At 47.1% G+C, this 14,331-nt stretch overlaps 1 long non-coding RNA gene across 1 annotated transcript in view; it reads left to right on the top strand.

Moving 5' to 3' along the window:
- Positions 1–12,260, top strand: part of LOC130277607 (uncharacterized) — a 56,892-nt gene extending 44,632 nt beyond the window's left edge. The window contains exon 4 of the long non-coding RNA XR_008845489.1: positions 12,194–12,260. This is a non-coding gene — a long non-coding RNA (uncharacterized LOC130277607). The remainder of the gene's footprint in view (positions 1–12,193) is intronic.
- Positions 12,261–14,331: the final 2,071 nt, after the last annotated feature.

The raw sequence follows: 14,331 nt of genomic DNA on the forward strand, positions 1-14,331 counted from the left end.
GGAAACCCAGTTACAGATTTTGTACCGGGGCCCACAAGCTACAAGTCGTGCATAATATATCAGTCTAAATCATAGGGGGAAATCCATAATAAAATTTTTATTTTTTCTTAGAAATTTTTATTTTTTCTTTAAAAATGTTATTATAAAGTAAAACATGACAATAAAAGATATAATAAAACACAATAATATAACAAAAAATTACAGCCAGATCTACACCTTTTGGAAACAATTAAAAGGATACACAATAAAAAAAAATCCTAATTATACAAAAATAAAATAAAATAAGGACTTATTTTTCATAGAAATAAAAGATAAAAATGTTTAAAAGGGGCACTCTGGTGGAAAGCATTCTTTTTTTTAAATCAATTGGTGCCAGAAAGTTAAACAGATCTGTAAATTACTTCTATTTAAAAATTGTAATCCTTCCAGTACTTATCAGCTGCTGTATGCTACAGAGAAAGTTGTAAAATTATTTTCTGCCTGACCACAGTGCTCTCTGCTGACACCTCTGTCCATGTCAGGAATTGTCCAGAGCAAATCGCCATAGCAAACCTCTCCTGCTCTGGACAGTTCCTGACATGGATAAATGTGTCAGCAGAGAGCACTGTGGTCAGACAGAAATTAATTATACAACTTCCTGTGGAGTATATAACATCTGATAAGTACTGGAAGGATTAAGAGATTAACATTTTTAAATAGAAATAATTTACAAATCTGTTTAACTTATTGGCACCAGTTGATTTGAAAAATGTTTTCCACCAAAGTACCCTGTTAAATAATGAAACAAAAAATACATTTTATTGCTTATAGCTTCCAAATCTGCATGCACTGTATTAAATAGACGGAAATGTATATGGTCTTGAAGTGGTTAACATATTTTGGTTAATCTGTGTTTTATTTCTTTGTGCTAATTTGGTTTGATGATGACCATATACCCAAAAATATAGCACTTCCAGCACTTCCAAGGAGAATAAACAGCCAATTAAGAGCAGAGCCCCACGGAGTGACCAGCCACTGGCACCCGATGCCAGCTTTCAACTAGCTTGTTAATGGCAGTGCAACTTTGCAGTGGTTTTATCTGCAAAACCAAGTGTCATTAACAGTCAGGTTTGGAAAGTGGTTTAGAAAGTAAAACGCATATTAACCTGCAAAATTGCGCTACCATTATCAATCCAATTGAAAGCCATGTTCACTCCATGTGTTGACCACTCTATGTGGATCTCTACTCTCTACTGTGGCTGTCAGCTGTATTTCCTGCTAAGGGTGCATTCACACCTCGTTTTTGCAATACAGTTCCCGTAACGGATTCCTCAAAACCGGACTAAACTGTATCAAAATGTGTGTACATATTTTAACCCATGCATATATATGGTTTGAAAAATGATGTCCGCATGCATCCGTTTTTTAAGAAAAAAACGTATACATTTTTTACTTTTCACTCCATTATGAATAAAGTTTCACTTGTTTGATTGAAATTCCAAGAAAAAAAATTGTGCAAAGTCAAAAACCGTATGGTGCAAACCGGATGGCACTGTACGCACATACAGTTCTATACGGTTCCCATTGACTCCTATGTTTAAAAAAAGCGTATACGATGTAATACAGTTTTTTTTACCCGGACCAAAAACCATGGTAGACTACAGTTTTGGGTACAGGAAAAAAAAAATTGACAAAACTGTACAGTATGCAAGAGGGATGAAACCAGGTGCATCTTTTGGCATACAGTTTTCAATGGAGAGTCAATGCATACTGTTTTGAAAACGTATACGGGAACTGTATTGCAAAAACGTAGTGTGGGCAGAGGGGCAGACACTGTTGAAAGTTGTTAGGTCATTACAGCAAACTGTACCTTTCCTACAGCTGATTTCCAAACTTACAAATCCCATTTTTTATTTCTCATCCAAGTGTTAAGGAAGCGAAGCTGAAAAGTCACAGTGTGGTAAGCCTCCTTGCTTGTCCTTACTGCCCAGCTCCTACATGACATATGTATAGAGCCCTGCAAAGGCGACTCCCGCATTAGGTGAGATAGGCGGCAGCTTAAGGCCTCGCACTGGCAAGGGCCTCGCGGCCTCCTATCTCGTCCCCCACTGATTAAGTAACATAGGATGTATGCCTCGCCACTTAGTAATGAATCCCTTCTCCTGTAATTTACCGCTGCTTCTCCTCCTCTATCATGGCTCAGTGCTTTTATGCAGGCCACGTGCGATGAGATGACGTCACCGTGCACGGCCTACATTAGAAGCCCTGCGCCACAATAGACAGGAAGGATGGGAAGCAGCGGCCTCAGCGGCCGGCAGGGCCCCTTTGCCACTACACTACACCACAGCTGCAGGTCGGGCCCTCATGTGGTTGCTTGGGGAGATTTGGGGTCAGGAGGGGGTGGGGTGGTGGTATGAGATTTTGTGGTAAGGGGGGTTATGGGATTTGGGGGTCGGGGGGTTGTGGTGGTATGAGATTTGGGGTCCAGAGGGGGGGCAATATGAGATTTGGGGTCCGGAGGTGGAGTGTGTATGAATGATGTGTGTATGTATTGTATGTATGTGGGGTGGGGTTGTTTTGGGAGATTTGGGGTCAGGAGGGGGGAAGGGTGGTATGAGATTTGGGGTCCGGAGGAGCAGAGGGGGGGGGGGGGGGTATTATGAGAATCGGTTGTCTGGAGGAGTAGGTGGGGTGGGCAGGGGAATATGATATTTGGGGTCAAGAGGCAGCATGTGTATAAATGATATGTGTGTATGTACTGTATGTATGATGTATAAATGATGTGTATGAATGATGTGTGTGTATGAATGATAGATGTGTGTAAGCAAGATATATGTATGATGTGTGGAGATGTGTGTAAGCTAGAAGGATGTATGCATGATGTGTATGTATGATGTGTGTGTATGTATGTATTATGCATGTATGGTGGCCAAGTACAGGATGGTGTTTCCCCGTACCCTTCTCCTGCCCTGTCAGGCAGAGTCCCTTTATGTCCCCAGGGCCCCCTGCAGTGTTATCTCCTATCTACATATGTTATATGTTAAAAGTGTAATGTTTCTTTAATTACTGTGACCATGTGCTTGTTACCCAGGAGGCACTAGTGACCAGGTGACCCCTCAAGTGACCTATGGGCTCTTTGCTAGACACCCCTATAAAAACCAGAGGTGGAGCTACAATCTCTCTCTTCTGGCATTTTTGCTCCTGCTGAGGTCCAGTGCAGTCATCTCAGTGTGTCCAGAGCATTGGAGGCCTTAAGCCTAAAGTCTGCAGCCACAAAGTCAACTCAAGTAAACTCAAAGTCATCTTCATGTCTATTGTCAAGTCAGACAAGTCAAGTCTTCTATATAGTCACCGTGGCCTGCACTAAAGTGTCTCTACATACTGCAAGTCCCAACAAGCCTGCGAGGTCCCCCTGTGTCACTGGTTACCTCCTTGGGATATTGGCTGTACTACATAGGCTGTATCCCCTGTCTACCTTAAGTAAAGCTACAGTTGTCCGTAACTTGGCGTCGGTGTCTTCATTGCCACCGTGCCTAGCTCAGGACCAGCGGTATTACCTTTGGGTGGTTAGGGCTAAACCACGCCCTGGCATCACGACAAGAAGGGGTTAATAACATCTGCCCTCAGGGTTACAACATCTGCTCTACATTGCACCCCCGCTATACCAAAACTTTGGAAATCCAATGGGGTTTCCCCCGCACAGTTGTGGCATGCAGGAGTGCAATGTAGGGCAGATGTTGTAACCCTGGGGGCAGATTTTATGAACCCCTTCTTGTTGTGACACCAGGGCGTGGTTTAGCCTTAAACACCCAAAGGTAATACCGCTGGTCCTGGGCTAGGCACGGGGGCATTGAAGACACTGATGCCAACTTACGGACAACAGTAGCTTTACTGAAGGTAGACAGGTGATACAGCCTATATAGTACAGCCAATATCCCAAGGAGGTGACCAGTGACACAGGGGACCTCACAGGCTTGCTGGGACTTGCAGTATGTAGAGACACTTTAGTGCAGGCCACCATGACTATATTGAAGACTTGACTTGACTGACTTGACAATTGACATGAAGATGACTTTGAGCTTACTTGGGCTGACTTTGTGGCTGCAGACTTTAGGCTTGAGGCCTCCAATGCTCTGGACACACACACTGAGACGACTGCACTGGACCTCAGCAGGAGCAAGAATGCTGGAAGGGAGAGATTGAAGCTCTCCCCTGGTTTTTATAGGGGTGTCTAGCAAAGAGCCCATAGGTCACTTGAGGGGTCACCTGGTCACTAGTGCCTCCTGGGTAACAAGCAAATGGTCACAGTCATTAAAGAAACATTACATTTTTAACATAAAAGGTATGTACATAGGGGATAACACTGCAGGGGGCCCTGGGGACATAAAGGGACTCTGCCTGACAGGGCAGGAGAAGGGTACAGGGAAACACCATCACGTACTGGGCCACCACACATGTGTAGGGGGGGGGGTCTGGAGGCGGCGTATGTATGAATGATGTGTGTGTATATACTCTATGTATGATGTATAAATTATGTGTATAAATGATGTGCGTGCATGAGTGATAGATGTGTGTAAGCAAGATGTATGTATGTATGTATGATGTGTGGAGGTGTGTGTAAGCTAGAAGGATGTATGTATGATTATATTCAGGTGGAACAGTAGGTGGTTGTTTTATATTCAGGGGGTACAGTGGGTGGCAGTATTATATGCAGGAGCTACAGTGGATGGTAGTTTTATATTCAGGGGATACAGTGGTTGCCAGTATTATATTCAGGGGGTACATTATTTAGCATAATAATAATGATTATTGTCTTTATACAGAGGATGAGGATCTACTGACAAAGTAAGTGTCACGTACCGGCAGGGCTGGTAGGGGATCCTCTGCACCTGAGTGGCGATGACGTGGGTTGTACCAGTGGACCGGTTCTAAGTGGTTACTGGTTTTCACCAGAACTCGCCGCAAGGCGGGATAGTCTTGCTGCGGCGGTAACCACCGGGTCGTATCCTGCAGTAGCAACTCAACCTCTCAGGCAGCTGATATGGCGTGGTACACAGGGAGCAGGCAGGAGCGTAGTCGGACGTAGCAGAGGTCAGGGCAGGCGGCAAGGGTTCACAGGCGAGTAGGCGGTAGCAACGGGTTCGGCAAACAGGCAAGGCAATACACACTATAGGAACGCTTTCTCAGAGGCACTAGGGCACAAAGATCCGGCAAGGACAGGAAGGGGCAGGAGACTTTTATTAGGGAAGGCAGGGGAAGTGAGGAACCAGCGCACCAATTACCGGTTTACTGAATTTACTGAAGGCGGCGCGCACCGAGAGGCAGAGAAGGACGGCGCAAGGAGCGGGGAGCCAGGTGAGTGGAGCTGGGACGCGGCGCGTGAACGGGGGCCAGCCGTCACCGCAGCCGCGTCCCAGACACAATGGAACCCGGGCTCCCGGTCAGTCACACCAAAGGCAAAGGATCGAGGGGTCGGGTGCTCCGGGACGGGGACCGAAGCGCACGCCTTAACAGTACCCCCCCCCTTAGGTCTCCCCCTCTTCTTGGTGCCCAGAAAAGAGAGATTGAGACTGCAGTCCAAGATATTCTCATCAGGCTCCCAAGACCTCTCCTCAGGGCCGCAACCCTCCCAATCCACCAGAAAAAATCTTTTCCCCCGAGAGATCTTGGTCGCCAAGATCTCCTTAACAGAAAAAATATCGGAGGTACCGGAAACAGGGGTGGGAGAAAAAAGCTTGGGAGAGAAACGGTTGAAGACAGCAGGTTTAAGAAGGGAGACATGGAAAGAGTTATGGATTCGGAGGGAGGGAGGAAGATGGAGCTGGTACGAGACCTGATTAATCCGACTCTTGATTTTGTATGGTCCCAAGTAGCTAGGACCCAACTTGTAGCTAGGAACCTTGAATCAGATATATTTCGAGGAGAGACAAACCTTGTCACCTGGGCGGAATTCCGGAGGGGCTCTGCGTCTCTTGTCGGCTTGGACCTTCATACGAGCAGATGCCCTGAGGAGAGCCGTTTGGGTATCATGCCAGATGGTGGAGAAGCCCTGCACTTGATTGTCAACAGCAGGTACAGAAGAAGGAGAGGAAGACTGCGGCAGAGGTGGAAGAGGATGTTGGCCAAAAACTACAAAAAAAGGAGATTTGTTAGTAGCAGATGATTGTTTGTAATTGTAAGAAAATTCCGCCCAGGGAAGGAGATCCACCCAATTGTCATGACGGGAGGATACAAAGTGGCGCAGATAGTTGCCCAAAATTCGATTCACCCGTTCTACTTGGCCATTGGACTGAGGGTGGTAGGAAGAAGAGAAGTCCAATTTGATCCCGAATTGCCCACAAAGGGCCCTCCAGAACTTGGAGACAAATTGTACCCCACAATCCGAGACGATATGTTCGGGGAGGCCATGGAGACGGAAGATGTGTTGGAAGAATAGTTTGGCTAACATGGGTGCAGAAGGTAGACTGGAGAGAGGTACGAAGTGAGCCATTTTGGAGAAGCGATCAACCACAACCCAGATCACAGTCATGCCATGGGAGGAGGGAAGGTCAGTAACAAAGTCCATGGCAATGTGAGACCAGGGCCTTGTGGGAACGGGCAGAGGCAAGAGAAGGCCTGCTGGTTTCTGGCGGGGCGATTTATCCCGGGCGCAAATCACACAGGCGTGGACAAAGTCCGAGACATCCTTCTTCAGAGATGGCCACCAGTATCTTTGGGAGATCAGCTGAAGGGATTTTTGCATCCCTGGATGCCCAGCAAAAAGTGAAGAGTGGCCTCACTTGAGCACCTGCAACCGCTGACGTGGAGGTACATAAGATTTGCAGGGAGGAAGAAGACTCAGGTCCAAGGGAGCTACGGCAATCAGCCGTTCAGGTGGGATAATATGTTGAGGAGTTAGTTCATCGCCCACTACATCAGAAGAGCGAGACAGAGCATCTGCTCTAATGTTCTTGCATGCAGGACGGAAATGGATTTCGAAATTAAAGCGGGCGAAGAACAAGGACCATCGAGCTTGGCGGGGATTTAGTCGCTGGGCGGACTGGAGATAAGCCAAGTTCTTGTGATCAGTGAAGATGTTCACAGGGTGTGGGGCGCCCTCGAGTAAATGCCTCCATTCCTCCAGTGCCAATTTAATGGCCAGCAGTTCTCTGTCTCCAATAGAATAGTTTCTCTCTGCGGGGGAGAATGTTTTAGAAAAGAAGCCACAAGTTACTGTTTTGCCCCCGGGAGACTTCTGGGTAAGAACAGCTCCAGCGCCCACCGAGGAGGCATCCACTTCGAGAGAGAAAGGCTTGGTGGAATCTGGCCTAGAGAGAACCGGTGCAGAGGCAAAGGCAGCTTTCAGTGACTGGAAGGCTTCTTCGGCTTGAGAAGGCCAGGATTTGGGGTTGGCTCCTTTCTTAGTTAAAGCCACGATAGGAGCCACGAGAGTGGAATACTGCGGAATAAACTATCTGTAGTAATTAGCAAAGCCCGGAAATCTTTGTATGGATCAGAGTCCAGAGGGGCGTGGCCAATCCAGTACCGCAGAGAGCTTGTCTGGATCCATTTGAAGTCCTTGGGCTGAGATAATGTATCCCAGGAAAGGTAGGGAGGACCGTTCAAAAAGGCATTTCTCAATTTTGGCGTATAGGCGATTGCTCCTAAGGCGGGTGAGAACTTGACGCACATGGACCCGATGTTGAATCAAATTGGGGGAGAAGATTAGGATGTCATCCAAGTATACGACCATGCAGGTATAGAGTAGGTCTCTGAAGATGTCGTTGACAAATGCTTGGAAGACGGCAGGTGCATTACAAAGGCCGAAGGGTATCACCAGGTACTCAAAGTGCCCGTCCCTTGTGTTGAAGGCGGTCTTCCACTTGTCCCCCTCTCGGATGCGGATCAAATTATAGGCCCCCCGTAGGTCCAATTTGGTGAAAATCTTTTCCCCTCGGAGGCGATCAAACAGTTCCGAGATCAGGGGCAGAGGATAACGGTTCTTCACGGTGATCTTATTAAGGCCTCTGTAGTCAATGCAGGGACGGAGAGAACCGTCCTTCTTAGTCACAAAGAAAAACCCGGCTCCAGCAGGGAAGGAAGACTTTCTAATAAATCCTATCTAGATTCTCACGAATATAGTCAGACATGGCAAGAGTCTCAGGAGGAGAGAGAGGATAGATCCTGCCCCGAGGTGGGGTCGAACCGGGCACCAGGTCAATAGGACAGTCATAAGGTCTGTGAGGAGGAAGAACCTCAGCTTGCCTCTTGCAAAAGACATCCGCAAAAGAATGGTACGGCTTGGGCAGACCAGGAGGCGGAGCGACTTGCGGGACATGTTTGACAGGGGAAGGCTTGAGACAACGGCCAGAACAAGAGGAGCCCCAACGCAGGATTTCACCGGAGGTCCAATTCAGGACAGGACAATGTCGTTGCAGCCATGGCAGACCCAGGAGGAGTTCGGAGGAGCAGAATGGGTGGACGAATGTCCATCTGCAGAGGCTGGGTACGGAACTGCACCGTTGTAGAGAGTCTCTCACCGTTAACTGTAGAAATGAGGAACGGCTTAGGAAGACGGGTTACAGGAATATGGTACTTGTCAACCAGGGAAGCATGAATGAAATTGCCAGCTGAACCGGAATCCAAGAAGGCGGAATCAGAGAAAGAGGACTTGGAAGAGATGAACAACTGCACGGATATGATGAGTCGTGGAGAGGAGGAATCCACACCTAGCAACACCTCTCCCACGTTTACTAGGTGCGAGCCTTTCCCGAACGCGGTGGACGAAGAGGACAGTCTTGTAGGAAGTGCTCAGTACTGGCGCAGTACAGACATAGGTTCTTGTCTCTGCGACGGTTTCGTTCCTGTGGGGTCAGGCGTGACCGATCCACCTGCATGGCTTCCACAGCGGGAGGCCCGGAAAGGGGTTGAGGTGGAAAACGGGAGCCAGACGAGGGTAGCGTCTAGGTTGAGCTTTTCCTTTTTCTAGAAGAAGTTCCTCCCGTCTCTCGGCAAAATGCTTGTCTATTCTAGTGGCCAGTAAGATGAGGTCACTAAGGGTGCAAGGTAGTTCACGTGCAGCCAGAACGTCCTTTACTTCACTATTAAGTCCCTTTTTGAACGTGGCACAGAGGGCATCATTGTTCCAGTTCAGTTCTGAAGCTAAGGTGCGAAACTGAATGGCATAGTCGCCCACGGTAGAGTTTCCCTGGGACAGGTTTAGTAAGGCAGTCTCTGCGGAGGTAACCCGGGCTGGTTCTTCGAAAACATTCCGGAACTCTTGGCAGAAGCTCTGGACGGAGGTGGTGACTGGATCAGCGCGGTCCCACAGCGGCGTAGCCCAGGCCAGGGCCTTCCCGGAGAGCAGACTGAGGATAAAGGCTACCTTGGCTCGCTCGGAAGGAAACTGGTCAGACAGTAGCTCGAGGTGGAGAGAGCACTGTGAGAGGAACCCTCGGCACCGCTTGGAATCTCCGTCATACTTGTCCGGCAGGGATAGAGGGACTCGGGGGATAGCTGCAGGCGGTGGAGATACAGCAGGTGCAGAAGGAGGAGCTGGTTGTTGTTGAGACGGCAGGAGCTGCTGCATCATGGCGGTTAGCTGGGTCAGCTGCTGACCTTGCTGGGCCACAATGGAGGTGAGGTCCGCTAGGCTTGGCAAAGGAACATCAGCGGGATCCATGGCCGGATCTTACTGTCACGTACTGGCAGGGCTGGTAGTGGATCCTCTGGACCTGAGAGGCGATAACGCGGGTTGTACCAGAGGACCGGTTCTAAGTGGTTACTGGTTTTCACCAGAGCCTGCCGCAAGGCGGGATGGTCTTGCTGCGGCGGTAACCACCAGGTCGTATCCTCCAGTAGCAACTCAACCTCTCAGGCAGCTGATATGGCGTTTTACACAGGGAGCAGGCAGGAGCGTAGTCGGACGTAGCAGAGGTCAGGGCAGGCGGCAAGGGTTCACAGGCGAGTAGGCAGTAGCAACGGGTTCGGCAAACAGGCAAGGCAATACACACTATAGGAACACTTTCTCAGAGGCACTAGGGCACAAAGATCCGGCAAGGGCAGGAAGGGGCAGGAGACTTTTATTAGGGAAGGCAGGGGAAGTGAGGAACCAGCGCACCAATTACCGGTGCGCTGGCCCTTTAAATTTACTGAAGGCGGCACGCGCGCGCCCTAGAGAGCGGGGCCGCATGCGCCGAGAGGCAGAGAAGGACGGCGCAAGGTAGCGGGGAGCCAGGTGAGTGGAGCTGGGACGCGGCGCGTGAACGGGGGCCAGCCGTCACCGCAGCCGCGTCCCAGACACAAGGGAACCCGGGCTCCCGGTCAGTGTGACTGACCGGGAGACGCCGGGATCCCGGGGCAAAGGACCGAGGGGGCGGGCGCTCTGGTCCGGGGACGGGGACCGGAGCGCACGCCTTAACAGTGAGAACCTATGATGTCCGGTTGTCAGACTCTGCAGAGAAGATGGAGCTGGAAGAAGTCCTGGTGTCTGAATCAGATGGAGAAGAAAAGAAAAGACAACAGAGAAGCCATCTCTCAGATCAATGATATCATTGTGTATTCTTCTGACTGTCCCATCAGAGCTGTAGTCAGTTCCGCAGTGATGATGGGTGACACTGTACCCTAATCTGTGGCAAAACTACAACTCATATAATTCCTGAGGCTCACCAGACATGAGGGGAGTTATAGCTTTACAACAACTGGAAAGCAACTGGAACCAAGGTGATTGGGTGATTGGTTGGGGTCCCAGCAGTTGGACCCCACCAGAAAAATTGGCTGCTTATTCTTTAATGCCTGTTTTGTCTGTCTGGCCCTGCCTGTTAGTCACTTATATTGTTGTGTAGTCCCCCTGACTGTGTCCCATCAGTGCTGTAGTCACCGATATCTTTGTGCGGCTGAGTAAGGGGTCGTTCAGGATTGGGGAAGTGGGTTGTCAGGTGGTAGGGGGGCTAAGGGCAATTTTTCACATCAGGGCCCTGTGGTTTCTAGCTACGTCCCGTGAGAGAAGCTGTGGGGAAGTAAAGGGATCTAATGGGGGGGGGGGGGGCGGAGAGGGATAGGAGAAGCTGTGGGTAAAGTAAAGGGATCTGATAGGGTGGCAGAAGAGGTTTAGGAGAAGCTGTGGGGAAAGTAAAGGGATCTAATGGTGGGGGAGGAGAAGAGGGATAGGAGTAGCCGTGGGGAAAGTAAAAGGATCTAGTGGGGAAGGGGGGGGGGGGAGAGAAGAGGGATAGGAGAAGTGGGGGAGGGGAGTAAAGGGATCTAATTGGGGGGAGGGAGGAGAAAGAAGAAGGATGGGAGAAGCTGTGGGAATCCATTGGGGTGGGGGTGGGCAGTAGGAGAAGTCATGAAGGGGAAGAGGAAGCCAGGTATTTAAGAGAGACAGGAGGGGAAGAGGGTACTAAATAAGGGGATACAACAGATGAAGAGGGCTCTATAAAAGGGTTCACAACAGAGAAAAATTACTCTATATGGGAGTACACGGGGGTTTCTATGTCCTAACCCTTGAGAAAATCCTGTGTGCGTCCCTGGTAAGTGGCAGTATATACACTGTATGCCACTGTATCGTCATTCACTTACATTTGGGGTGGGCACTCAATAATTTGCCTTGTCCCAGGTGCTGCCAACTCTCACTACGTTGCAACATCTCGTCAGTGAGGGCCTCGTGTTCGAGTTTTTCCTAAGGCCTCAAAAAGTCTCTGGAGCCCTGTGCATGAGTCAAGGAGGGGCTGGGTGATGAGGGTGAGCATGGAGCTGTGCCAGGCTGTGGCACTCAAGCAGCTCAGCTCCACCTCATTGACACTTATACGAGAATAAAAAAGGTGATTATATAAGTTTGGCAACCATCAGCTCTAAAAAAAAGGTACACATTGCTTTGAGGCTAAGTTTTCACTTGTTTTTTTTTCTGGCAGTTTTTGGAATACTGCCACTACAGTTTTTGAGCCAAAGTAAGAATTGGATCCATAAGGGAGGAGAAGTATAAGTTCTTCCTTTATATCTCCTATTCCTTTTGAGTACACTTCTGGCTTTGTCTCAAAAACTGCAATGATAGTATTCCAAAAACTTAGCCTTAAACTGTAAAATTTCTACAAGGATGTCTGCAGCTCTTAGGAGCAAACAGATTTTACAGATTGCTATTGGCATTTAGCGGCTTTTTTGGGTCAATGACATTTTGCTTTGAGTATGAGTATTGAGTATGAGTATTGAGTTTTTTTCTGGTATTTTTTTTCCGTAGGCTTCTCTATTGAACTTGAAAAACAATATACAATTGCATGTTACATATTATAAAAAAATAATAAAACACCCCAAATATGCTTGTTAAAAATTGTATGAAAAAAATCTAAAATGAATGCCATTTTTTAGAAGAAAAAATCATTGAAAAAAATTGTGTGTGTACCAGGTGGCCTAATCTTTAGATGGTCATATACATTAGAGGAACAATGCCGGACCTATTGATTTAGTCAGGACCTGGCCAGTATTCTCATATTTTTTAGAAAGATTGGGCATGATGGATATCAAAAAACCCAATCCTTTTCTGTTTCCAAAGGAGATCAGCCACAAACAGAGGTATCTGCATAAGTATGTAGGTGTATAAACACTTTTACTCAAATGAAATGAATCTGGATCTAGATTTACAAAATGGTTCACTTGTCAACACATCTGAAGCCTCATTCACCTTAAAATATATAGATTCATATGCACAGCATTTTGCTGCATTTTTCATGGTGTTTTTGTTGCCATTTTGTAAAAGCCTTTATTTAGAGCTTGTCAAATAAACAAAAGCAAAAAATACAAAAACATTACAACAATGTAACATACAAGTTTAGCATCCCAGAAGCAATTACAATGATATAGGAAAATAGAATACATTACAGTTACACGATGGTCACTATAGTTTCAGCAAACTTTGCTTAAATCAATAATACAACAAAATATAAGAAACATTATAATATATCTTATTAGAGAATAGTGCCTATTTTTCGCGTTATCAGGCTCCTTACCTGTTCTCCACCCATTCTAAACTCATCATCCACTCTGCAAAAACAACTCAAGCCTGTTCTGACATGGTTCAACTCACTGAAGTATCGCGTTACAAATCCAAAAACAAGCAAAAGTATAAAGGAAAGACATTCCCGTTAGATTTGTTCCAATGAAGTCCATATAAGATACCAGGACAAAATATGGATGTAAAATGTGCCCAATATGCATCCCATTGTATATAACGGGAAGCCACGCCATCTGCACACATTTGAAATATGGCTAGATAAGTGATGTGTCCCATATTTTTATGTAAAATGTTCCAATAAAAATACACTGCATGCTCTTAGTCTAACGCTGGGTTCACATCACGTTTTTCCCTATACGGACTGCATACAGCTGGGGGAGCTCAAAACTTGCGCTCCCGTATCCCTGCCATATGAGGTCCTGTATGTAATTAATTTCATGAGCCGGCCGGAGTGAACCGGTCAGCTCATTTTTCCCCGTATGCGGTTTTCTACAGGACCTAAAACCGTAGTCAACCACGGTTTTAGGCCCGGTAGAAAACCGCAACGGGGAAAAATGAGCCGACCGGTTCGCTCCGGACGGCTCATTGAAATGAATTACATACAGGACCGCATACGGCAGGGATACAGGAGCGCAAGTTTTTAGCTCCCCCATGCGGTCCCGTATAGAGAAAAACGTGATGTGAACCCAGCGTCAGACGTTTTAGAAAAATGTTGCCAATCTTTGTACTGGTAGGTTACCCTAACATCATTTTACAACTTTCTGAACTGATATTTTTGGCGATCGCAAAGTGGATGCAAAAAAGTACAGAAGTCATAAGAAGCAAAGAACAGGGTACAGTCAATGGCAAGAGCAAACAAATGATTTATGTACATCATGTTATCACTTTTGTTTGAGAGAACTTGTTCAGACTCTACTTTTTGAAAAATATCATCAATTTCTTAACAATGGTCATGTATCATAAGCCCAACTTACAAAAGTACAGAATTAATGTGCACGTCCAACTGAACAAGAAAGAACCTGCAGCTCTTCAAGATGTTAAATCTACTAATGTAAAAAAAGAGTTAACTTTCCTAAACTTCCATAAGCTAAGTTGCCATCACAATTTATGTGCAAATGGTGCAATAGAATCCCTCTTGGGGCTAGACAGAAGTTTCAAATTCACATCCATTTAAAGGGGAATTTGAAAAGCCAACTGACTACAGCAAGAGCCCATTTACTTCTCAGCAAAAGTCGTGCAACAAACAGAACGATCGGAAGGTGAACAAAGACTGCAGTGTGAGGCAGAAAGTGCAGTGTGTATGCTCTGGCTGGGCATTAAAATGCCTTCCTTTTATAGTCTACACTTCCAACACTTTACCTTGTGTA

The sequence above is a fragment of the Hyla sarda genome, chromosome 6, assembly GCF_029499605.1.
Source record: "Hyla sarda isolate aHylSar1 chromosome 6, aHylSar1.hap1, whole genome shotgun sequence".
In the NCBI taxonomy this organism is placed as follows: Eukaryota; Metazoa; Chordata; class Amphibia; order Anura; family Hylidae; genus Hyla; species Hyla sarda.